General features: G+C 46.5%; 1 pseudogene; it reads left to right on the top strand.

Moving 5' to 3' along the window:
* Nucleotides 1–727: 727 nt before the first annotated feature.
* LOC138930664 (melanoma-associated antigen B4-like) lies at nt 728–1,739 on the top strand (annotated as a pseudogene).
* Nucleotides 1,740–7,665: the final 5,926 nt, after the last annotated feature.

The raw sequence follows: 7,665 nt of genomic DNA on the forward strand, positions 1-7,665 counted from the left end.
ACTCGAGGGAGAGGGGACTTGGTTCTGAGGGGCTGGAAGCTGGTCAGTAGAGGGAGAATATCAGGGTTCGGGAAGAGTCAGGACCATCCTCCCTGACAAACGGACGACTCAGGACCCTCCCCTGTGCTCAGGACTTCCTCCCAGCCAAACATCGGGAAGGGGGGCGGCGGTCTGAAAGGGGAGTTTGGAGCCTGGTTGTGAAGGGGCAGCCACCAGACAACAGAAGGGAAGGTCCTGGGACCCTCCATGGGAGGCTGAGTACACCCTCCTCTCCTCGTCTGGGGTGACAGGGAAGGTGGCAGCGTCAATTTCAGATAGGAGAGGGAAACAGACGGGTGCAGGACACGGGGCATTGGATATGGGGGTGTCTCGCACCAGTTTTCATCCTGACTCTTAATCTCAGCTGAGAGGACCTGCCTCCCCTGACAGCCCCCACTGTGCCCCCCACCCCGTTTTCTAACGCCCAGGCAGGACTGTCTGCTGGGCCCAGGGCTCACTCTCCCTTGCTATTCAGCGGTCTCAGGGGACATGCTGACCAGGAGAACAGGAGCCCTGTGGGTCCTAGAGCACTGGCCTCGAGGACCCTTCAGAGGCGGCTTCCATTCAAGCCAGGGAGGACTCTCCTCACTGAAGGTTCTCAGAGCATGTCCTTGTCCTTCCTCCAGGTGCCCTCCTTGCCTGCTTTCCTGACCGCACTCCCACCTGTGGTCCCTGACCTGCTGTCAGCATGCCTCGGAGGCACAAGAACAAGTTCCATGCCCGTGGGAAATGCCACCAGGTCCGGGGGAACACTCAGGAGGCCCAGGCCAGTGCTGCTGCAGCCCCAAAGGAGGAGTGCCCCTCCTCCCCCTCTTCTGCCCCTCAGGGTTCTCCCCCGAGCTCCCCTGCTGCTGGCGATCACCAGGAGCTTGAGGGAGCCATGGCCCCTAGCTCTCCTGATGCAGGGCCTTCCTGTGCAGGATCTGATGAAGGTGCCCAGGGCCCAGAGGAGGAAAGTGCAGGTGCCTCCCAGGCAGCTCCTGCCACTCAGAGCACTCGCAAAGATCCTCTGGCCAGGAAGGCCAGGATACTGGTGGAGTTCCTGCTGGAGAAGTACACCAAGAAGGAGCCCATCACGCAGAATACCCTGATGAAAATCGTCAGCAGGAAGTACAGGCAGCACTTCCCTGAGATCCTCAGTACAGCCTGTGAGCACGTGGAGCTGGTCTTTGGCCTGGAGATGAAGGAAGTCGACCGTAGCAGGAACATCTACACCCTCATCAGCAAGCTCAACCTCGGGGGAAACGATTGTCCGAGTGGTGAGGGGGGGGCTACCCAATTCCGGTCTCCTCATGGTGCTCCTGGGGGTCATCTTCATAAATGGTAACTGCGCCACCGAGGAGGAGATCTGGGAATTCCTCAGTATGTTGGGGATCTATGCTGGGAGGAGGCACTGGATCTTTGGGGAGCCCAGAAGGCTCATCACCAAAGATCTGGTGCAGAAGGAGTACCTGAACTACCGCCAGGTGCCCAATAGTGATCCTCCGCGCTATGAGTTCCTGTGGTGTCCGAGAGCTTGTGCTGAGACCAGTAAGATGAAGGTACTGGAGGTTCTAGCCAAGTTCCATGGTAGGGTCCCTAGTTCCTTCCCAGACCTCTATGATGAGGCTCTGAGAGACCAGGCGGAGAGAGCAGGGCTGAGAGGTGAGGCCAGGGCTCCACCCATGTCTGAGGCTAGTGCCTCAGAGGATTATAAATGAGGGCCCTTTCCAGGGCCAAGTCCCGCAGCTCCTCCCACATCTAGGGAGGGGCCGGGGCACTTTGTTCCCTTTGTGTTGGAAGAGAGCAGTCAAGTTCCTGAATAGTGCAGAGTAGTAGGGGTGGAGGGAATAAAACCCATATCTTCTTACAGTTTTAAATGGTAAGCGAGTTTAGATCTAGTTTGTTTAACAAAATATACATCTGTTTTCTTGTATTCATATGAGAAATACCTAATGAATGATGGTTTAAATTAGAGAGGTAAAGAGGTGAAGGAGCTGTTTAGTATTTTCAAATGTTCTTACTTTTGATAAGGTTTATTGTGCTTCAGAATTCAAATGTATGAATCATATAAATCATAGTTTCTAGCCGTTTTAATGTTTTAAAAGTTTGAGTATTTGTAACACACTCTGAAAGTACTGAATATATTGTTCACAATGCAAACAAGATAACATGACATTAGAAGAGAATGTTTCTTGAAGAGCAGTCAAGCTTCTAAAGAGCTCCTGGTAGTAGGGGGTAGATCACATTTATTTCAATCGCATTTCTCTTTTGTTTCACGCGAGTAACTTCTACATTTTATTTGTTTCTCTTTTTTTTCAAATATTTTTACTTCCAAGAGGTTGTTCTCCTTCAGAGTACTAATTTGGTAATGATACTGCTGTTATATTCACTACTGTTTTAAAAGTTTTAAAGGTACAGTTTTGGTAGATATAAAATAAATTCAGGAGCCATCTATATTGTCTTTCTGATCTGCAAATAGGTAACATAGCACTGCAAGAGTGATTTTCATGCTAGTGTGAAAGAAGACCACAGAAACTATTGAGAAACAAAAAGAAAATGGAGAAAAGAATAGAGTAAATGTCTGTAACTTGTGGATTACCTTATTTCCTTTAAGCTTTCTTTTATAAAAATAAAAAATACTCTGACTTATTTAGCTCATTTAAGAATATTTGTTTCTTTTGTCCTAATTCACTGCATATTCTCTGCTCTCTCCTGGATTAAAAATAAACTCAGTTGGGAAGGTGGTATATGAGGGGTTCATAGTAATCATGCTGCTGCTGCTGCTGCTAAGTCGCCTCCATCATGTCTGAGTCTGTGCGACCCCATAGACGGCAGCCCACCAGGCTCCCCCATCCCTGGGATTCTCCAAGCAAGAACACTGGAGTGGGTTGCCATTTCCTTCTCCAATGCATGAAAGTGAAACGTGAAAGTGAAGTCGCTCAGTTGTGTCCGATTTGTAGCGACCCCATGGACTACAGCCTACCAGGCTCCTCCTTCCATGGGATTTTCCAGGCAAGAGTACTGGAGTGGGGTGCCATCACCTTCTCCGATAGTAATCATAACTTTCACTTATTACAAACCAATACTTCTTCATCAGTATGCCACTGCTTTATATGTAGTACACGCATTCCAGCATTCATGCAGGATCGGATTGAGCAGACTCCATTTATGGATGGATAACTTGCCAATTTCTCAAGTTCACAAACTGATGAAGTGACCTTCCTGGGACTAGTCCCCTGATCTGGATTTGTGCAGAGCCCACAATGTGCCACTTCTCCCAGCCTAAGCCAGACATCGTCTTTTCATTCAGTTTTCCTCCAAACACTCAAAAAAATGTGTCTTGTTGGATACATGGGGCCCGGTCCCAAAGAACTGTTTTGGAATAAACTTTAAAAAATGCTGATAAATGAATGGTATGAAAGAAGACAAAACTACTCAGGGACAAGGTGGTCATAAACACATGCAATGTCAGATACCCTGAAAAGATCAATATGCCCTCATTTGTCCTTCCTGATTCTCAGGGATATAAAAGCCTTAGCTTAAGCACTGTGTCCTCAGGTCAATGGATGGAAGAGTCCCAGCCTCAAATAGTTATCAAGGGGAAGATTTTAGAACACTAGGGGTCCCACAGACTATATCCTGCTTCTTGCCTTGTGTGGCCATGGGGAGAGCAGTCTGTCTGAGGTGCGCCTTCCTTTCCTGCAGGGCAAGGGTGTAGGGGTTCTCAGGGACTTGAGCGCCTTGGTCTTGCAGCAGCAGCTCCAATTCTGCCCAAGTAGGAGATCCTAACAAGCCTTCATAAGATTTACAGTGAGGACACTGGGTTCTGATGAGTGGACGCCCCCCATAACAAGGGGGATGGCACAGAGGAATAGGCAAGGGTAGCCAGGTAGTTGCTCTCTTAACTCCCAGTCTGTTGTCTCAAGAAGGCAAAAGCCTTGGCCACAGGCCAGCTGATTCAGCCAGTAGAGAGGGTGGATTCCCATATGCTACCGGAAGTCAGGGTAAGAAACCTGATCTAAGACTGGGAGGCCACTGACTCCAGAAGAGAGTGGAGCCCTAGAATGTTCTCCTCCTCAGAGGGCCCCAATAGCTTTGCACACATCTGGTTCATCCTGTCTTCCAATCCAGAACTTCCAAGAAAGTAATGCCTTTGTTCTGAAGAGCACAGCCTCAGGTGAGCAGAGGCTGCTGTCTGGGTCTGGTCAGGAGTGAGGATGAGGTCCCAGAATGAGGAGCAAGAGGACCACTCAGCCCAGAACAGGGGAGACTGTGGAGGCCCACCCCTGATGTCAGCCTTATGAGACACACGAGAAAGCTTTCAGGCTGAAGTGCTTCTCTTTCTGCTGGAGAGGTCTCAGGGAGGTGAGAGCCTTGGTCTACTGGGAGAAGCCTCACTTCAGTACAGAGTGGAAAACTAGTGACTCCAGATGAGAATAAAGGGACTACACCTAGAACAAAGCCCTGCCCATCTACACCTCACACTGACAAATTTGGGAACGTGGGCATGATGCACCCCACACATTTCCTTTTAGAGCATCTCAGGTGGTGAGGCGCTGGGACTCAGGGGTCAACCTCAGGAGGAACTCCAGGTCATGCCAAGAGTCAAGTATTGGACCATGAGGACTAAAGGAACCACTCACACTATACCACTTTTATAGAATCCCTCCCCTAGGGTCAGCCATGCGTGACCACAGGTTGGCAGCCCTCACATCCTCTAAGGTGGTCTCAGGGAATTTAAGGCTCTAGCATGAGAGGACAGGTCTTGTTAGGAGATGGGAAGTCAGTATGAGGACCTGGAGAGAGGACAGTAATAGTGAAGAGAGGGAGGAAATACAGGTCTTCCTAGGAGCCTGACTGAGGACAGGTGCAGCCAGCCATCAGAAGGCCTCAATTTCCAGTCCCAGCTTTCTGTCCTGAGAGACCACAGGTAGATGTGGTAAGGTAGGCAACCTAGTTTCTGGAATGTTGAGTTTCTAGACAGAATTTCTTTTCTAGACAGAGTTTCTAGACAGGTTTTCACTCTCTTCTTTCACTTTCATCAAGAGGCTTTTTAGTTTCTTTTCGATTTCTGGCATAAGGGTAATGCCATCTACATATCTGAGATTATTTATATTTCTCCCAGCAATCTTGATTCTAACTTGTGCGTCATTCAGCTTGGCATTTCACATAATGTACTCTACATACAAGTTAAATAAGCAGGGTGACAATATACAGTCTGATGTACTCCTTTCGCAATTTGTCATCAGCCCATTGTTCCATGTCCAGTTCTAACTGTTGCTTCCTGACCTGTATACAGATTTCTCAGGAGGGAGGTTAGGTGGTCTGGTATTCCCATCTCTTAAGAATTTTCCACATTCTATTGTGATCCACACAGTCAAAGGCTTTAGGGTAGTCAATAAAGCAGAAGTAGATGCTTTTCTGGAATTCTCTTGCTTTTTCTATGACCCAATGCTGCTGCTGCTGCTGCTAAGTTGCTTCAGTCGTGTCTGACTCTGTGCGACCCCATAGACAGCAGCCCACCAGGCTCTGCCGTCCTTGGGATTCTCTAGGCAAGAACACTGGAGTGGGTTGCCATTTCCTTCTCCAATGCATAAAAGTGAAAAGTGAAATTGAAGTTGCTCAGTCGTGTCTGACTCTTCGCAACCGCATGGATTGCAGCCTACCAGGTTCCTCCGTCCATGGGATTTTCCAGGCAAGAGTACTTCCCAGGCAAGAGTACCTATGATCCAATAGATGTTGGCAATTTGATCTCTGTTTCCTCTGCCTTTCCTAAATCCAGCTTGGACATCTGGACATTCTTGATTCATGTACTATTGAGGCCTAGCATGGAGAAATTTGAGCAGTACTTTGCTAGCATGTGAGATGAGTGCAATTGTGTGGTAGTTTGAACATTCTTTGGCGTTTCCTTTCTTTGGGATTGGAATGACAGCTGACCTTTTCCAGTCCTGTGGCTACTGCTGAATTTTCAAAATTTACTGGCATATTAAGTGTAGCACTTTAAGCATCACCTTCCAAGATTTGCAAAAGCTCAGCTGGAATTCCATCACCTCCAGTAGCTTTGTTTATAGTGATGCTTCCTAAAGCCACCTTGACTTCACATTCCAGGATGTCTGTCTCTAGGTGAATGATCACTCCATCGTGGTTATTGGATCATTATTATCGTTTTAATATAGTTCTTTTGTGTATTCATGGCACCTCTTCTAAATAGCTTCTGCTTCTGTTAGGTCCACACCATTTCTGTCCTTTTTGTGCCCAATATTGCATGAAATGTTCCCTTGGTATCTCTAATTTTTTGAAGAGAATCTAGTCTTTCCCATTCTATTGTTTTCTTCTATTTCTTTGGACTGATCACTTAGGAAGGCTTTCTTATCTCTCCTTTCTATTCTTTGGAACTCTGCATTCAGATGGATATATCTTTCCTTTTCTCCTTTGCCTTTGCTTCTCTCCTTTTCTCAGCTATTTGTAAGGATTCTTCAGACAACCATTTTGCCTTTCTAAATTTCTTTTTCTTGGAGATGGTTTTGATCACCACCTCCTGTATAATGCTACAAACCTCTGTCCATAGTTATTCAGTCACTCTGTCTTCCAGATCTAATCCCTTGAATCTATTTGTCACCTCCACTGTATAATCATACGGGATTTCATTTAGGTGCTACCTGAATGGCCTACTGCTTTCCCCTACTTCAAACTGAGCCTGAATTTTGCAATAAGGAGTCCATCTTCTGAGCCACAGTCAGCTCTCAGTCTTGTTTTTGCTGATGGTATAGAGATTTTTCACCTTTGACTGCAAAGAATATAATCAATCTGATTTTGTTATTGACCATCTGGTGATGTTCATGTGCAGAGTCTTCTCTTGTGTTGTAGGAAGAGGGTGTTTGCTATGACCAGTGTGTTCTCTTGGCAACACTGTTAGCCTTTGCCCTGCTTCAATTTGCTGTTTGTTTTTTTTTTAGTTTTTTTATTTTTAAAATTTTAAAATCTTTAATTCTTACATGCGTTCCCAAACATGAACCCCCCTCCCACCTCCCTCCCCATAACATCTCTCTGGGTCATCCCCATGCACCAGCCCCAAGCATGCTGTATCCTGTGTCAGACATAGACTGGTGATTCAATTCTTACATGATAGTATACATGTTAGAATGCCATTCTCCCAAATCATCCCACCCTCTCCCTCTCCCTCTGAGTCCAAAAGTCCGTTATACACATCTGTGTCTCTTTCCCTGTCTTGCGTACAGGGTCGTCATTGCCATCTTCCTAAATTCCATATATATGTGTTAGTATACTGTATTGGTGTTTTTCTTCCTGGCTTACTTCACTCTGTATAATCGGCTCCAGGTTCATCCATCTCATCAGAACTGCTTCAATTTGGAGTTCAAGGACAAACTTGCTCTTACTCCAGTTATCACTTGACTTCCTACTTTCGCATTCCAACCCTCTATGATGAAAAGGACATATTTTCTTGGTTTTAGTTCTAGATGGTCTCGTAGGTCATCACAGAACTGTTCAACTTCAGTTTCTTTGGCATTAATGGTTGGGGCATAGACTTGGATTACTGTTGTATTGAATGGTTTACCTTGGAAATGAACAGAGATCATTCTGTCTTTTTTGAGATTGCACCCAAGTACTGCATTTTGGACTCTT

This window comes from Ovis canadensis, chromosome X, assembly GCF_042477335.2.
Source record: "Ovis canadensis isolate MfBH-ARS-UI-01 breed Bighorn chromosome X, ARS-UI_OviCan_v2, whole genome shotgun sequence".
Classification (NCBI taxonomy): domain Eukaryota; kingdom Metazoa; phylum Chordata; class Mammalia; order Artiodactyla; family Bovidae; genus Ovis; species Ovis canadensis.